Source organism: Nannospalax galili, unplaced genomic scaffold (genome assembly GCF_000622305.1).
Source record: "Nannospalax galili isolate Female #2095 unplaced genomic scaffold, S.galili_v1.0 scaffold120, whole genome shotgun sequence".
Lineage (NCBI taxonomy): Eukaryota > Metazoa > Chordata > Mammalia > Rodentia > Spalacidae > Nannospalax > Nannospalax galili.
This window is the reverse complement of record NW_008350324.1, coordinates 790,080-799,616: the sequence shown is the minus strand read 5'-3', so window position 1 is coordinate 799,616 and position 9,537 is coordinate 790,080.

Below are 9,537 nucleotides of genomic sequence, written 5' to 3'. Positions count from 1 at the left end.
TCTCTCTCTCCTCTCTCTCTCCTCTCTCTCTCTCTCTCTCTCTCTCACACACACACACACACACAAACACGTACACAGACCACCTAGTTAAAAGGCCCAGATCCCTGACTACATAGGAGAGAGATACTCACACACTTCCTTTCAACTATCAAACCTTTGAAACTCAAGAATTAAAATTCCCCCAGGAATCTCATCCTGGAGGAAGGCAAAGAATGAAGTTCTGGCACCAGCCAGAGGAGGAACCTGCCTTTCAGGAAGAGGTTTCAAGGGTTCTGACAATTTATCAGACCACTTTGGAGAGCAGACCTGAGCCTGGGCAATGGTGAGTCAATGGTGGTGTCATGCTTGACCAGGACTGCTTCGCTATGCACGCCACCTGCCCTCTAGTGAACCCTAAATCTCGTCAGTACTGCAACATGGCCTTGGGGGGTCACTGGGTCTTCCCCATGTGTCCACATTGAATAAATCCCCTTTCTGTGTTTTTCACTGTAACTTGTCAATTATTGTGTTGGGGACGGGTGATTGAGCCTACCTTGTTGGGGCTACCAAGGCCCAGGCTTTGACCCCAACAATTCTGGTAACAAATTAGTTCAATTCCCTAGTTTTTTTGTTAAAAGCACTCTTATGAACCCAAAATCTCACAGGAAGTCCCTCCTGGCTACATCTTGCCTGCTCCACAGAGCCCTCTAGGGCAAGCGCTCCCTTGCTGCCCAAGTGAATGAATTTATTTCTTTGGACTCTATACGGGAATAGCTCCGGTTACCTTTGGCTAGTGTGCTTTAGTGACACAAAAGCATAACTCTCACCTCAAAGGGAATAAGATAGTTTATTCTGGAGCCGAATATGAGTGACCATGGCCCCGGACGACAGATTGAGGTTATCCCGAATTTTATGTTCAAAAGCGGTAGCAGTTTCATGACATTTTTATAGTAACAGAACAAAGAAAAGTTATAAATCAAGACACTTTTCAAATACATTGGTGTAAACTCTAAGTAGGCGGATATAGCAGAGGAGAAATCTCAGCTCGAGGCCTCTGATGCTGTCTGATGATACTCAGTCTTTTGTTTGGTGAAAGCTGGTGGTCTGCTAAGTTAATACATTCCAAAAGGCTTTTATCTGGATGTTAAGTCAGAAACAAAGTTGGGCAAGGAGTGGCTACTTAGGGGGCTAAAGATAGTCTAAGATAAACGGCAATTGGGCTTTGAACCTGCAACATTCCAAACTTTCCACAATCACTGAAGTTCTAATCAGTTGATTAGCCTTTGTAGAATGTTCAGTTTCAATATGCATTATTTTCTGGGAACTTTTTGTTCACAGACTTAATACCTATCTTTCATGAAATCTCCATAATCCAGCTAGAGAGAGGTTTGCAAGCCACCTCCCACCTTCAATGACTCGCCTTACTCCCCCTAGGTGGCCTCCACACCGTAGATTCAAGCACACAGCCAACCAACCAGGGATCAGAAACATTTAAAAAACTCAGATGTAATGCCACATACCTATAATCCCAGCAGCTCATGGGGCTGAGGCAGGAGGATTAAGAGTTTGAGGACATAGCTAAAACTTGTTTAAAAAACACTGACCAGGGGCTCTGATTCACTTTGGAGAACCCTCCATGTGGTGTCAGTGTCTGAACTCTTCCTGAGCCCCTCCATGTGGTTGACCCTCTGTCTATCCATGCATTAATAATTCTTTTAATAAACTCCAGTCCCCAGCAAAAAAACCAAACCAAACCAAACCAAACTAAAACAAAACAAAACAAAACACTGACAAGGGCTAGAGAAATGGCTCAGCAGTTAAGAGGGCTCACTGCTCTTGTACAGGACCAGAGTTTAACTACTAGCACCCATGCAGGTCAGCTCACAACCATCTATAACTACAGCTTCAGGGAATTCCCTCCTCTGGCTTCCTCTGGCACCTGCACTCAAGTGTACATACCCCCCCCCATATACCTAGTTAAAAAGTAAAATAAAATCTTTAATGCTGGCATTGTGGCACATACCTTTAATCCTAGCTCTCAGGAGGTGAGACAGTAGGTGAGGCAGGTAGAAGGGTAAGTTCCAGGTCAGGCAGGGCTACATAGTGAGACTCAGATAAAATAAAATAGCCAGGCAAGGTGGCACACCCCTTTAGTCCCAGCACTTGGGAGGCAAAGGTAGGCGGGTCTCTGTGAGATGGAGGCCAGCCTGGTCTACATATCAAGTTCCAGGTGAGCTGGGGCAATGGGGAGACCCTGTCTCAAAAAGACCAAAATTTTTTTTAAAAAAAGAAAACAAAAGCATCAATGACAACAACAAAACAAATGATCTGGGGGGTGGTTCAGTGGGTAGAATGCTTGTCTGCCACTCACAAAGCCCTGGGTTATATCCTCTGCAACACATAAACTGATGTAAGGTGCATGTCTGTAATCCCAGAACTCTGGCGGTGGAGGCAGGAGGATTAGGAGTTAAATTTCATCCTTGGCTACATAGTTAGATTCTGTTTCAAAAACAAACAAGCAAACAAAACATTTTAAAATTGCTTCTATATTGAGCACATCCAGACTTTATGGCAGGGGTTGGGATTGTGGCGAAACAGAGAGGACTCTGGCAAAGCAAGAGTTTACTTTGGGGTTAGCCGGGCTGGGTCTCAGTTAGGGAGTGAGTGAAACCAGCAGCCTGATGGCTGCAGGGAGATAGTTTATAAAGGGGAAGAATGTGTAAAAAGAGAATATTTTTCGGCTCTTTGGGGCTGTTGTGGTGCTGTTATGGGAGGGTGTGGGGTCTGTACCTCGTGAAACTTATCGAGGAAAACATCTACTGTAAAACATGTTTTCTACAATTATAGGGTTCCAGGACCCCCTTACAGGGCTTGGGAAACCTGTTTGTCAGCCTATGGAGCATGCTTTGGTGATCACAATACATTGGGTCACCAATTCCCAGAGCAGCTTTTTGTCAGCTTGCAGGTGACTGGGAATTGGCTGACTTAGTTCCTCTTAGGGGCCGTATGGTTTCTGAGTCTGGGGTTGCCTGGATCTGAACTCTATCACTCTTGTCATTATTCCCTAAGCCACACAGTAAATGTCTTCATATCCAGCATTTTCTCTGCACTGGGTACTCAAGGTCATCTAGAAGTGGTTAGGTACATGGAGGCTGTGTACAGGTTAAATGTAAATGCCATGTGGCTTTATAGAAGGGGCCTGAATCTGACTGACCCAGGCCTATTGGGCCATTACAGCCTGCCAGTCACTGAAGTAAAGAGATTTTCAAAGGAGTGTTTATGTGCAAGTTGGATCAGCATACACAAGGGGCCCCAAGCCTCAAATCAGAGTCCTTGAGGTCAGGGTGTTGGTGTTTATGAAATGAAGAAGGGAGGGAGCTGGAGAGATGGCTTAGAGATTAAGAGCACTGGCTGCTCTTACAGAGGACCCTGGTTCACTTCCCAGCACCCACATGGTGGCCAACAACCATCCATAACTCCAGTTCCATGGGATCTGATGCCCTCTTCTGGCCTCTGAGGGCATTGCATGACATACACTTACATACATGTAGGCAAATACTCGTACACACAAAGTAAAATTAAATAAATAAAAAAAATTTTTTAAGGTCAACTTATTGCACATCACACAGCTCACAACTGCTATAATGCCAGATCTCGGGAATCGAATGCTCTATTCTGGCTTCCATGGGCACCTGCACACACATGGCACGTGCACACACACAATTAAAAATAAAATAATCCTCAAATTCTGTTTACAGTACCATACTTGTATAGGATGCACTGTGATCCCATTCACTCCTCAAATACCCTTCCCCAACTCCCTCCCACTCCTCTCAACCCCCTCTTCTTCTCACTAGTCTCCTCCTACCCTTATGTCCCTCCCTCCTTCTTTTTCCCCAAGCCCCAGGCAGGCAGTCACACTGCCCCACTACATTCCTCCTCATCCTTTGGTTCTCAATTGTATTTGAGGCCCTCTCCTCCAGAGAGGAGGTCAAAAGCCACCTTTGGCTGGGGAGCCACGCCCTAGAGGAGAATCTACTGCTAATGTTTTGTCAAGGAGATATGTACTTAAACTTCCTTCTAAGTAATTATGAGTATGCCTGGAGACTAATGCAGCTCTCAGCCAGATCAGAGAAGCCTCTTAGGGCAGTGGGTGGCAGAGCAGCGACTGACAGTAGTCAAAGTGCTGATAAGTGACTGAGGAGTGCTTGCCCCAAATTGGAGTCAATGATTTTTGACAACAGTGGTCTTTGAGTCAAAGTCACCTAGACAACATTTATCAGAGCTGTTTTCCTCAGTAGAGCTGGTGGGAGACTAATGATACAGGGCTCAGCTGCATGACCTCCAAACCCACTGACTTCTAAAGTCACAGCAAGTAGAGCTTGGGGGGTATCCAGCGTTCCTCTAGTTTCATAAGCATCCATAGATGTGGGTATCTTGGGGAGTTCCTCGCTAACACAGTTCCGTTTTTCTGCAGAGCCTACTCAGCCTTTGCATTTCTTTGTTTTGTGGGGTTTTTGTTTGTTTGTTTGTTTGTTTTTGACCTGGAACTCAGTATATAGACCAGACTGGTCTCAAACTCACAGAGATCTGCCTGTCTCTGTCTTCAGAGGGCTGGGATTAAAGGCCTGTATGTGCCACCAGGCCTGGAAGACTTTGCATTTCTGTTTAGACATTGGTGCGCAGAAACACAGGTTTGTTGAACACAGTTTTGCTGAGCACAGGCTGGGCAAGCCACCTCTGTCTCTTGCCCTGTATATCTCTGCTTTTCATCTGGTCCATGCCCCCAAATGGCTGTGTAATGTACATTATATTGGTAAATTGTCACGTGTTGTTTGAATTCACTGAAAACCTAGCTCTGGATTAGTCTCTCTACTTCAGACCCAAACATGTCCATGCAAAGTATTATTCAAGGCCCCTTGTCTGGGAGGGCTGGCCTCCCTAACTCTGTGACAGGGAGGAAAGAACAGTAAACATCCCAAGAGTAAAACATCGTGCCCTTGAGAAGGTAAACCATTTCTACCAAAGGTGACTATTGTTTACCCATGATTTAAAATGCTGGCAGTGGGAAAGAGAAGCTGGAAGTTTAGCCATGGACAGAAATTCCTGTTGACAGCCTCAACTTCCCCAGTAAGGTTCTGCTGGGTATTGTGAGCCCCTAGTTTGATGATGTCATCTTTTTCTGTTACCATTTGTTGTTCTCTCTTCTCTCTCTCCCTCTCTCTCTCTCTCTCTCTCTCTCTCTCTCTCTGTCTTTCTTTCCTCTTTCACTTCAGCTTTCTATGTACTTAAAACCTCACTCATTCAAAGCTGAAAACAAGTCTATTGTAATTATTCTCTGGACCATACGGAACAAGCTGTGAGTGCTGTACTGTCCTACCAGTCCCCAAAGGTCCTGGAGTTGTAGGCCTGGAGCTTATCTTGTTTGGAGGTCTTTTTGTTTTGATCTTTTTGAGACAGGGTCTCCCTGTAGCCCCAGCTGGCCTAGAACTCACTATGTAGACCAGGTTGGCCTCGTACTCACAGAGATTTGCCTGCCTCTGCCTCCCAAGTGCTGGAATTACCATGGCCGGTCTTGGAGGTCTTTTTAAAGAAGAGAAATAACTACAGATGAGTTCATAAATGAGCAGAGGAGTGCTTAAGGAGAACGAGAATGATCAGGGCCCTGCAAGGGACACTTCTCAGTGGAATGTTATTTCCACAGGACAGCAATGTCCTGGAAAGCAGGCCTGCTGTTCACTTAGGTGCAAATATCCACTGAAACCAGGTGTGGTGGGATATGCTATAATATCAGCACTCTGCAGGCCGAGGCAGGAGGCTTAGGCTTGCAAGTTTGAAGGCAGCCTGGGCTATCTAGTGAGATTCTATCTCAAACAACAACAAACAGAAAGTAAGGGCTGGGGGCCTCAGGAGATAGCTCCATTTGTAAAGTGCTTGCTGGCAGGCATGAGAAACTGAGTTTGATTCCCAGAATCCATTAAAAAAAGAGCCAAGTATGGTTATGTGTGTTTGTAATCCCTGCCCTTAGGAGGTGGAAATAGGCAGATTCCCCGGTTTGCTGGCCAGGTAGCCCAGCCAAATCAGCAAGTTCTAGACAGTGAGAAACCATGTCTCAAAAAAGAAAATGGACAATGCCTGAGGAAAGATAGCTGAGGGTGACCTCTGGCCAACATACATATATACATACACATACACACACACATACATATACATACACATACACACTCATACATATACATACACATACATACATGCACACATATACAAATACCCCCACATACACACATACCTTCACATATACATACACACATACAAATACCTACACACACACACACACACACACACACACACACAAATGCCTGCACATACATGAACAATAATAACACCAAAAAACAACCAGAGGCTAGAGATGTAGCTCAGTGGTAGAGTGCTTGCCCAGAATGCACAAGGTTCTGGGTTCTAAAAAAAAAAAACCAATTGAGGGGCTGAAAAGATGGTTTAGCAGTTGAGAGCATGTACTTAACTGCTCTTGTAGAGGATCCAAGCTCAGTTCCCAGCACCCACATTAGGTGGCTCACAACCACCTGTGACTCTAGCTCCAGGGAATCCAATGCCTTCTTCTGGCCTCCTTGGACACTGTGCTCAAGTGCACACGTACTCATACACACATACATAAATATGAAATCATACTTAAAATATAGCGATTGAGCATACTACTGGGGTATACATGAGGATCTCACTGTATCTATAGATTCTTGGTGGTCCAGCTAATCCCTTTATGCTTTGACTGATGCCCTCTCCTTCCCTGAGTGTCCCTGAGGTCACCTTACTGATCACCCTATGTCAACTTTCTGAAGTATCTTTGCTTTGTCTTGCCCTCTTTCCCCAGAAGGTGAGTTCTACCGGTCAGTATGTCTTCCTATATTATAAAAAAATGAATGGCCGGGTGTGGTGGCACACGCCTTTAATCCCAGCATTCAGGAGGCAGAGGCAGGTGGATCTCTGTGAGTTCAAGGTCAGCCTGGTCTACATCGTGAGTTCCAGGACAGCTGGGGCTACAGGGAGACCCTGTCTCAAAAAGACAGAAAAAAAAAAAAAAAGAATACATTCTGAAAGTGATCATTTGAGCTGTACTTTGCATTTGAGGGGGACATGAGCCAGGGGTGGGCTGTGGTAGGCTGGATAATGGCCCCCAAACATGGCCATGTTCTGATCCCCAGACACTGACGATGATGTTACAGTTGTCGTGGTGAAGGGGCCTTCTTGGGAGGGACGATGTTAGGATTCTTTAGACAGAGCTTATCCCAGGTAACCTGGGTGGACCCAGTGTCATTACACAGGCCTTCTTAAGAAGGAGGCAGAAGGGTCTAAGTTGGAGAGAGAAGGCATGGTGGTGAGAAACAGAGGCTCAAGTGATACTGGGTTGTATGCCAAAGAACTCAGGGAGCTTCCAGAAACTTGAGAAGGTAAGGAAGCACCTAAGCGGAAATAAACTAACATGATTCTCTGTCTCTGTCTCTGTCTCTCTCTCCCTCTCTCTCTCTCTGTCACACATATGCACATCTTCCTTATGGTATCCAGGGTCTTATGTATGCTAGGCAAGTACTCTACTACTGAGCTGCATCTCCAGGTTTGTTTTAGCTTTCAACCCTGGCAATCAATAGGGTGACCAATGTTGCAGCCAGGTGGCCCGCACCACCTGGTTTAGCTTTCTATTGCTACTTTCGTAAATCAGCACAAATTTAACAGCTTAAAAGCACACAGTGATTATTCCCCATTTCTGGAAGTCAGAAGTCTCTAGTCGGTTGTATGGGACAAAAACAAAGGTACTGGCCAGCTAGGCTCCTTTGGAGGCTCTGGACCAGAGCCTTGCTCCATCTTTCCCAGTTTGTGGGGAGCACTCACACTCCTGGCCTGGACCTGTGCTTCCCCAAACTCTGCTGCAATGGTGCGGCAGCATGTGGGGAGATTTAAGGCTGTTATTTGGCATCGCTGTGGCAACAGGTAACTGACACATGTACAAAGGCAGAGTAGACCACATTGATGTACACATGGACAGCCAGGGCTGCACAGCACCCTTTGTATGCCACTAGCCAGGACAGACAGGAAGAATAGATGGGAGTGGACTCCAGAAAAGAGGGTGTGGTGGCTCCTTTTGATCCTCAACTTAATAGGATTTCCAATCACCATGGAAACACATCTCTGGGCATATCTATGAGGGATTTTCTAGATTAGGTTAATTGAGTTGTGAAGACCCACCCTAAACAGGGGAGACACCATTCCATGGACAGGGATCCTTTTCTGAATAAAAAGTGAGCTGAGCACCAGTGTTTATCACTCTCTGCTTCCTGACTGTGGACACATGTTACTAGCTGCCTCACCCTTCAGCTGCCGTGATCTCCCCCAGAATGGACTGAACCCTTCAACTTGGAGCCAGAATAAACCTTTCCTTCCTTAAGTCGCTCTTGTCAGGTATTTTGTTACAGCACTGAGAAAAGTAGCTCATACAGAGGCTGCTTGAACCAAATCCCCAGCAGGAGAAATGGGATTGACAAAGGTGGTGGGCAAGGGGGTGGGGGGTGCGGGGGGAGTGAGGGTTCAGGGAGTTTCTGCAAGGGGAAGAGCAAAGTTGAGTGAAAGGCATGTTTAAAATCTTCAAAGAGAATAAGCCAGCTTAGGAGAGAAGGCTGTGGTGGAGCGTGGGTGGAGAAAGAAGAGGTACTGGTAACCTAGGCGTGTACTGTGCATGTTGGCCTGAGGGGTCCCCAGTGGCACCGAACGTCTTTGACCAAAAGCATGACTAATGGTATGAAAAAGATCTTTCTAGAAGGGCAATCTGGGGCAGTGTGTACTTTGCAAAGAATGTGATGCCGTTAGGTGGGAGGAAAGAGGAACAGGCATCTCTCCCCACAGACTTTGTCCTCAGTTTTCTGATAAGAATTTGCATTTCCATTTGTGTCTGTTCAGAGCTTTGCAAACCAGATTCAGTTGCACATTGTGCAATGTTTAATCAATGCCCCTGAGTTTATGTTATGTCTCTGAGGTTTCCTCTCAACTGAGAGTTGCTTTACCCAGTGACAATCCTGTGAGACAAAGAAGAGAAAGGGGAGGGCAGAGAGTGTCACCAGGGAAGGTCTTAAAATTCTTGCAGATAGGGGCTGGAGAGATGGCTCAGTGGTTAAGAACACTGGCTGTTCTTGCAGAAGACCTGGGTTTGAGTCCGAGCACCCACATGGCAGCTAACAACTGTTTGGAACTCCGGTTCCAGGGGATCCGGCAGCCTCTTCTGTCCTCCTCGGGCTAACCTACATGCAGGCAATACACACATACACGTAAAATAAAAATAATAAATAAAAATATTTTAAAAAATTCTTGCAGATGGGGCTGGAGAGTTGGCACAGCTGTTCTGGCAGAGGACCCTGGTTCAGTTCCCAGCCCCCACATGGCAGCTAACCACCACCTGTAACTCCAGTTCCAGGGGATAAAATGCCCTTCTCTGACTTCCGTGGACATTGTACGACATGGGTATACTTACATACATGCAGGCAATACACTCAT